Source organism: Emys orbicularis, chromosome 6 (assembly GCF_028017835.1).
Source record: "Emys orbicularis isolate rEmyOrb1 chromosome 6, rEmyOrb1.hap1, whole genome shotgun sequence".
Lineage (NCBI taxonomy): Eukaryota > Metazoa > Chordata > Testudines > Emydidae > Emys > Emys orbicularis.
In genome coordinates, this window is record NC_088688.1 from 53,904,773 (window position 1) to 53,912,959 (window position 8,187).

Below are 8,187 nucleotides of genomic sequence, written 5' to 3' on the forward strand. Positions count from 1 at the left end.
ATTTGATTGTACTTGTATGTCAGTCTAAAATGTGAAGGCAATTGGATGATGGTTTGCATGTCAATTGTCCCTGACTGGAGTTGTTCGACCGAGTCAAACTCAGTCTGTTTTTGAAGTGACAAGATTTACACTCTCATATCCTTTCCTCTTTCCAGGATTTCTACCCTTTATCAAATACAATTTAACAGATGAGAACTGAAGAATATTCCAGACCTAAGAAACACAGAAAAAATAGAAGTGAAAGTGTGTGTTTGGTTACAAAGATTATGTTGCTATTAGTAAATCATTGCATAGTGGTCTTTATTCTGATATTAATTAGCAACCACATTAATCCCATCACATTCCTTCCTTTTTACTATTATTTGTCATTTTTGCTTGTGGGTTTTTTTTTTATTTAAAATGCATGGAGCTATTAGTACTGCTTATTGCTAGAAATAGTGTATGCAGGGTCACAAATGTTTCCTTAAATAGCTCAAGCATTAATATTATTCCTGACTACAATGTCTTGGCATTTCTCTCCTGGGACTCCTAGACCAGAGATTGCCAGTACTGCAAAATTGGCCTATATTATATACAGGTTACGTAAGGTGGCTACAAGTGTCACCTACGAACTACAATAAAATTGTAACTCATTTTGATTTGTGAATCAAGTTCAACCCCCTCACCTGGTGTCCCATGATTAAACACTTATGAGTTGTGCTAGTCTGAAATTTTCCATCTAATTTTTCTGATGAAAAAATGGGTTTTTGCCAAAATGAACACTTTTGCCGAAAGTACTGTCCTCAGAAATTTTAGATTCTTCATCAGAAAACCCAAACTGGAAAACTGAAATGTTTTCAGTTTACAACTGAAATTGCTTTGATTTTTGGCTAAAAACTGAAAAATGGTCACGTTTCAGAGTTTTAATTTTATGATAAAATGCTTAAATTTTGTATAGAAAAGAAACCCACATCTTCCAACCAACCCTACTTATTAGTGCTTTTAAAATTATTTCAGTTGGTTTTGTTTTCTTATCTTTGTCATTCTTGCTCTAGAATACCTCAGTTCTGCCCAGAGGCAATCAGTCCATCAGGGTACATTTATTTAATCTTGGCTCTGATTCCTTCTTGATACCAAGTCTCTGAATATAAAAACATTCAGACAACTGTTTCCAAAGTTACTTCTCCACGTTTTTTGTGGGCCTGTCACCATATTAAATTCTCTAGTCATGGGATGGGAAAAAATACCTGATCTCAAGTAATTAATAGTAATGGCAGCTGACCTTGTCTCTTCTGTATTCTCACACTGTCCCAATAATTCCCTTTTACTGGTTGTCCCCATTAGAAATGCATTATGTGAGATCTCAATGTTTTTAATTTTGACATTTCAAGGTCATTCCCAGCGTGAGTCGTTTTGGGTTTCATGCTCATTCTGGCCAATTCAGTTTGTTTCATATTTAAGACCAATATCCCAAGCTCGGTGGTGGCTGCTTTTTACTAATTTACCAATATGCTTTTTGCCTACTTATTTCAGTAAGGATATTCACTCTTTTAAGAGTAAATGTCACTGAATAATATGAATGAATGGCTATAGGAATAAGGACATCTAAAATGAAGCTTGACCACAGAAGTGGCTATAAGAACATTTTTAAGCCAGTGCCATTTTTTTTACTGTTCTTCCTCATAACTAATCTTGGCTCCTCAAGCCACTTTTGCCTGGTACTTTTCTGTTTAGACTGTGCTATTTAAGACACACTGGGTCTGATGCAGTATTCCTATACTGATAAAACCTGTTGAATCTAGGGAGTTTTTGACATGCAAACAAATGCATAATCTGAGTCCCAATCTCTACAAATGAAGAAACTGCTGAATGTGAGCTTCTAATATGAGATTTTCTTCTTTTTTGTAGACACAATCTACCCAACAAATCCTTAATTTAGCTATATGATTTATCTATCTCAGGAACTGATGTATCCATCTATTTCATTACTTGCACTTGATCAATGCCAAGACATTGGGAAACAATGCCTAATATGATGTTCTCGGGTACAATATCACATTGTGATATTTCCCACAGTGTTATATGGGACAGTACCATTCTGAAATATAGGATGAATGGAACAGCTCTAACACCGCAAAAGTAAACTGGAAGTCACAGAACTTAGAGGAAAATGCAACAGTGCTAAAAACTTCCTTCTCTACCAAAAATACACTGGATATCAGGAAGATAGTCTAGACAGGAGCACAGCACTGCTTCAGTGGAAAGGAGAAGTTGCCATTTTAAAAAATAACAGTCTATATCACATAAAAATTACCACTCTGACCTAAAACAATTAACCAAGTATTACACTAATACACTGTTTTTACATAGTTAAAAATTTACAGTGCTCAAATCTGCTTTTAAAAGATGTTGAGCTAATGGTATTTAGGATTATTAATCTGGCAGTCTTTCAGGCTGACACTTTCTGCCAAACATTTTATTCTGCTGACCATCAAGTTGCAACACACAGGGAGGACCACAAGTGATCTTAAAACTGTAATGGCAGAGGGTGAACTTATGTTCTCCATTCCCATAACAATGATTGTCATAAAATATTTATGTGGTCCCATTTTCTGCTCCCATTACAATTTTTGTCATAAGAGTAGTGTGGCAAAATTCTAATGCTTTATACATTTGGTCAATTATACAGGGGTGTGCTATATGGCTTTGACCTTTCCAGTGTTCTGTGATTTGATTGGGTGCTCACTGCAGTTCTCCCTTGCTTAAAGCCCACTACCCTGTAGGGAAGCAGTAGAATAGTTAGCCAACTAAAGTACAGAATATTGAAAAGGTCAAAATAATACAAAACACTTTCATACCTGAAGTATATTAGACATTTTAAAGATGTAGCAATATGATAAAGGTGAGAATGTGGCAAGGAACAACATTAAATTGCATTTTATTCCAAACTCTAAACCAATCATATTTTTTGTAGAACTTTCATTATTTCAATATGTGAGAACACCCTGGGGACATCTGGCTTCCAAAACTGGTGAATGGACTTTAGAGGTAATTACAAGTGCATCTGTGTTTTGAAATCTTGTCCCCAATGGCAAGACTCTCACTGACTTCAGTGGGACCAGAATTTTACTCTTGGTCTCTAAACAGAGACCGTTCCTGTCAGCTGCCATCACTTCTGCTTTGGAGGCAGATTTATGGAGCAAGGAATATTATCTGAATGGGAAATAGGTAACCTCGTAAAGTTTTGCGGCTAATCAAAAAGTTTTATATTTCAGGGGAAATTATTAACTGCTGCCATTCTACGTTGGCTCATATTCTGTAGATAGCCTCACTGAAGTCTGTAGAGTTGCCTGAGTTATATCAGAACAGAGTTTAACCTTAAAAATGCTACGTCAATCAATTTGGAGATATAGGCTCATTTATAGCTAACAACTGATGTCCATTTCAGATGGTGAGATCATTGCAACAAAGGAGCTGGAATTCTGCTCTTTGTAATACTAGAGTAAATCCTGAGTAACTGAGTTACTAGAGTAAATCCTGAGGCCTTTCAGTCTATCAGAGAAAAGTTTCTAACACGATCCAATGGGTGGACATATTCAGAGAGGGAAAAAGTTGTAAAATTTTAACAGTGAGAATAATTAACCATTGGAACAACTTATCAAAGGTCTAATGGATTTTCCATCACTGACTATTTTAAAATCAAGATTGGATGTGTTTTCTAAAAGATTTGTTCTAACTCTGGTATCATAAAAGAGGTCAGACAAGGTGATCACAATGATTCCTTCTGGCCTTGGAATCTAAGAATCTCTGAAAGCTGTGTATTATCAAACTCACTCACATCAGTTATATATCACAGGAACCCTTCCAATAGTAACACAAACTATCTGGCTTCCAGATTTTGAAGTTGTGGTAGAATTCAATTGTTAAACATGATTGTGTCATGGTCTGGGAAAACTGTCTGTTTGTAAAGTGAATTTCTGGTACAAAGAGGATAAGACACAGAAGGTAAAGCTTCTCTTTCAGCCGCACTGTAGGATTTGGCAATACAACAAACAATTTTTATCCTTAACATAGGTATGAAATCTCTATTGACGTGCCTTATCTTTCCCCGCCAAATTTAGCGTTTTTGTTTTGCAAATTGTTCCTATGCCTAGAAAACTCACTTTCCGAGAATATGTTGGTATTGCATACAGATACTATTGTGACAACCTTTATCCTAAATCTGGATACTTTGTAAGAAAAAGGACTTGTGCAGTCTTATGCTAGATCTTCTTTCCCTGGGTGTGCATACAAATATTCCTTTTAAAACCAATGGTCTGAGCAGGATTTAATTTTTTTGATAGGGCAATGAGTTTAAACCTGCCCCAAACCTCAGCCTCACAGAAATAAAATATTTTCTTTTCAAGCATGGCGAAGTTTGTTTTCACGTTTTAAAACAATGTGCATGCGCTATTGCACTTCCTGGTTTTGAGGTACCAAATTATCTTCATGATATTTCCAGTCCTGTCAAATCGAAAGACTAGAAAATGGCCCCAGCTGCAAAATCCAGTATTTGTTGTGATCCGAATATTTTGCAGAAAGTCAGATCCTTAGGATTCTTGTTGGGCTTAGTTAATCACATAAGCTTTAGATAACTTCTCAAATATCTGGATTTTTATCAAAATAGAACCCAGTCATTGAAATTCAACCATCCCTACTATCAGCCATGTACTACTAGTACTTAGTAGTAACAATACTTAATATTATTTAATTGTCCACTTGTAAGAGAGAGGGAAACTGAAGAGTATGATTGTTTGACTTTCTGAAGGCCCAGCAGCAAATTGGTAGAGGATAACAGCAAATAGATCTCAAGAATTTCTGTTATTGGTTCCATACCCTGATCACACAACTGGTGTTTCTTGACCTTTAGGACATGACTCTTGGGACAGCTCATGGGACATAACTCATGGGACAGCTTGCTGGGTCCCACTTCAACTACTGTCTGAGGGAGGTGAGGGGAAATTGGTAGATTCCTGTTGTTACTAGAACTCATGGGAGCAAGAAGAGGGGAATACAGGAAAAACTTTCTCCCTCCTGCAGTTACTGTTGCTGCCACCCTCACCTCTCCTCTGCCCAATCTCATCCCAGCCCCAGTCACAGTGGAGTTCTGCCCTTTCTCCCCACACAGCACTCAACTCTGGCTCAGGAAAAGAGGTACTGCTAGAGGTTGTGGAATTATCTTAAATGCCTCTGCCACAGAACTGTGTACTGGGGGAAAACACCACCACCATCCTCATCACATCAGGCCATATGCATTTGCATCATCCTAGAGTTCCCCAAAGTCTCCCATACCCACGTGGTTATGGTATATAGTATATTGGGATATTTTTGACCATTTTGTGGATTGCAAAAAAAGTTGTGACTGGAACTGGTTGGGAATATTCAGCTAAACATTTTCATTGGAAAATGTTATTTCATCAGATAGGTTTCTCAGGTCAAGGATGGAATTTTGGGGGTGGGGAGATGAGACAGCCAGCCAGATCACCCAAAAGCTCACTGTGTGGGGCACTTATGTGGAACATGTGAGACTTAGGTTCAAGTTCCTGCTCTGAATCTATTTTGGGGTGTGTCTCTCATTTTTCCATGGGAAATTTTCAGGTGGTTTGCTTTTGTTCTGATGCAGAATTAAGCCAAATCAGAATTCTTGTTTTCACTGGACCATTCTGCTTTCCTTCTCAGCCTGTCACCAAAGAGTTCCAAGGACTATAAGGGTATTGTGCATGGTAGTGCCACCACATCAAAGACATACTCTGGCTAGAGTTGTGCAAATAACTGATTTTGTTTTCAGTTTGTTGTTTGAACCCCCCCTCCCCCCCATCCACCCACCCAAAAAATAAGTCTTGGGTTGACCCAAAATAAAAATCAGCAACAACAACAAAAATGGGTTTTTGGTGAACCAAAAAAAGTAAAACTTTTTGGGTTGACTGGAACATTTTGTTTGTCCTGAAACAAAACATTTCATTTCATTTTTGCATTTTAAAATCTTATTGAAACAAAATTCAAAACAATAATTCATTTTGAATAAAAAAAATCAAAACACTTAGAAAAAGATAAAATGAAACATTTTGATTTTTTTCACATGAATTCATTAAATGTTTAGATTGACTTGATTCTGCATTTTTCCCACACAAAAACTGTTTCAGAAAAATTTCAGCCTGCACTAGTGTATCTTTGAGAGAAACAACCTCAAAGGCATGTGTCATATTAGCCTTAGATCCTTTGGAGGGACAAATTAGACTAGATTATGAAACCCTATACAGATACGAGATGGGAGTGAGTACCATTCCAAGTTGGTGCTCCATGCTCTTATTTTGAGTGCCTTTTGCTCTGCCTTGCACCCATGGGCACTTATTTGGAAATTTCTTTGTCTATGTTTTCTTGGGCACAGTTTGCTGCCTCTCTCCTACTGCTGAATGTTTGGGTACTCTTTTTCCACTTGTGCTTCCTTTCCATTAGCCCTTGAAAATACAGGGTAGATGCATCTTGGGTTTTTGTTTGTTTGTTTGTTTTTGATTTTTTAGGGCAAGGGCCTGTATTGGTGGCACAGACAATTTGAAAATAGCATCTCTTGATGTACTAACTGACCTTCATGCATAGTTATAATATACTGCCTCTTCAAAGATGTAGAAGTTGGGGGCAATCCTGTGGTTGCATTGGCATAAAACCTCCTCCTACTTACTCTCTGTATCGCTCTTAGGAGACCCAACACCATACTCCTTATGTAGATTTGTGTATGTGTTTGTAATTTGTTTCGCGATAAGAAAGCTTTGTTTGTAGATGTTCTTGTTGATTCCTTCAGTAGGAGACAGGATGCTGAAATATTCATATTTTTACAGAAGAAATAAGATGTAAATCAATCCACTTACAGCTTGTTTTTAATTCAGCCTACTGCCACTGCTTTCTAATACACAAATTTGCAAATGTATTTGGTCTGATTTAGATCTCTCCCATAGATATTTTTTTCCTGTTCTCTCTTCTGCAGTTTAGTGGATGGAATAATTACAATTTTAATGACTGTTTTAAGGGCATAAATTCTGGTGCTTACCTGCACAGTACTCTGAGGGCTTTCTCCTCTGAGTTACTAAGGCAGTTTGTGGATGAAAGACACACGTTTGAAGCATAAAAACAGAGGGAAAGCAAACTCTCTTTACATGTTCAAAACAAGCTGTATTAATCCATACATTACAGTGAAATGTTACTGACATCCCTCAGTTATCATGCACCCATTGTGGGCCACTTGCACTGCCCAGATTTGTGAAGAATAGTCTTTATTTGATGTCAGAAACCAGCCTCTTATAACTGACTTGACCATGCATGTACCCAGCTTTGATTTGCCATGCTCTTCATGGGTCCTTCTGAACCAATTTTGAAAAGGCCAGGGACAATGTGCAGCCAGCCTTCACACCTGGTCCCAACGAGAGGATCCTACATGCATCTGTGGCCAAAGACAGACACTGTCTACATCCCTGATGACCACCCTCTGACCATATTTGACGGTGGTCTGGGGGAGGGAGGGGGAGGTCTGCACTTATCTGATGAGGCTGCCTCAAATTGGCTTGGCAAGCATTTGATAAAAAGTAATCATGCTTTCACTGTTGGAATAGAAAATTCTGGCAGCTAAAGAATGCAAAACAGATTGTATTTAAATGGGCCATGTGGGAGGCTCCTGCTGTGACATAAACCCGAGTGTGTCATCTAGTTGTCTCTAGCTAAAACTGCTAGTCTTATTTTTCAAGCATTGTTCAAAACAAGCAAAGATTTTGTTTCATTAAATTTATTGAATGAAAATCTTAATATCCATGAATTTTCAGAAGAGTTTAAAAACAAAATGTTGCCACTTCTGTCAATTTAAACCCACATTTTCTATTATTCAACAGCCTGGCGGCAGCCCACAAATCTCACCCTGGCTTTGCCCAACCTGGTTACTCTTTGCAGACTTAGTACCCTGCCAGCCCTGAATTTTACCCCAAATAGTCCAACTGCAGCAACCAGTCCCTCTCACTGGACCTTTGCAGAGAAAGTGTTTAGTTGGCTGCTTCGATAATGACAGTAAATCATTCCAGCCTGTTAGCTTTCTAGAAGCATGAACTTTATTGAACTTATAGAGCACTGATCATTTATAATGAATGCATAGCAAGTTTATTAACAAAAAAAAGCATGGATTAAGTG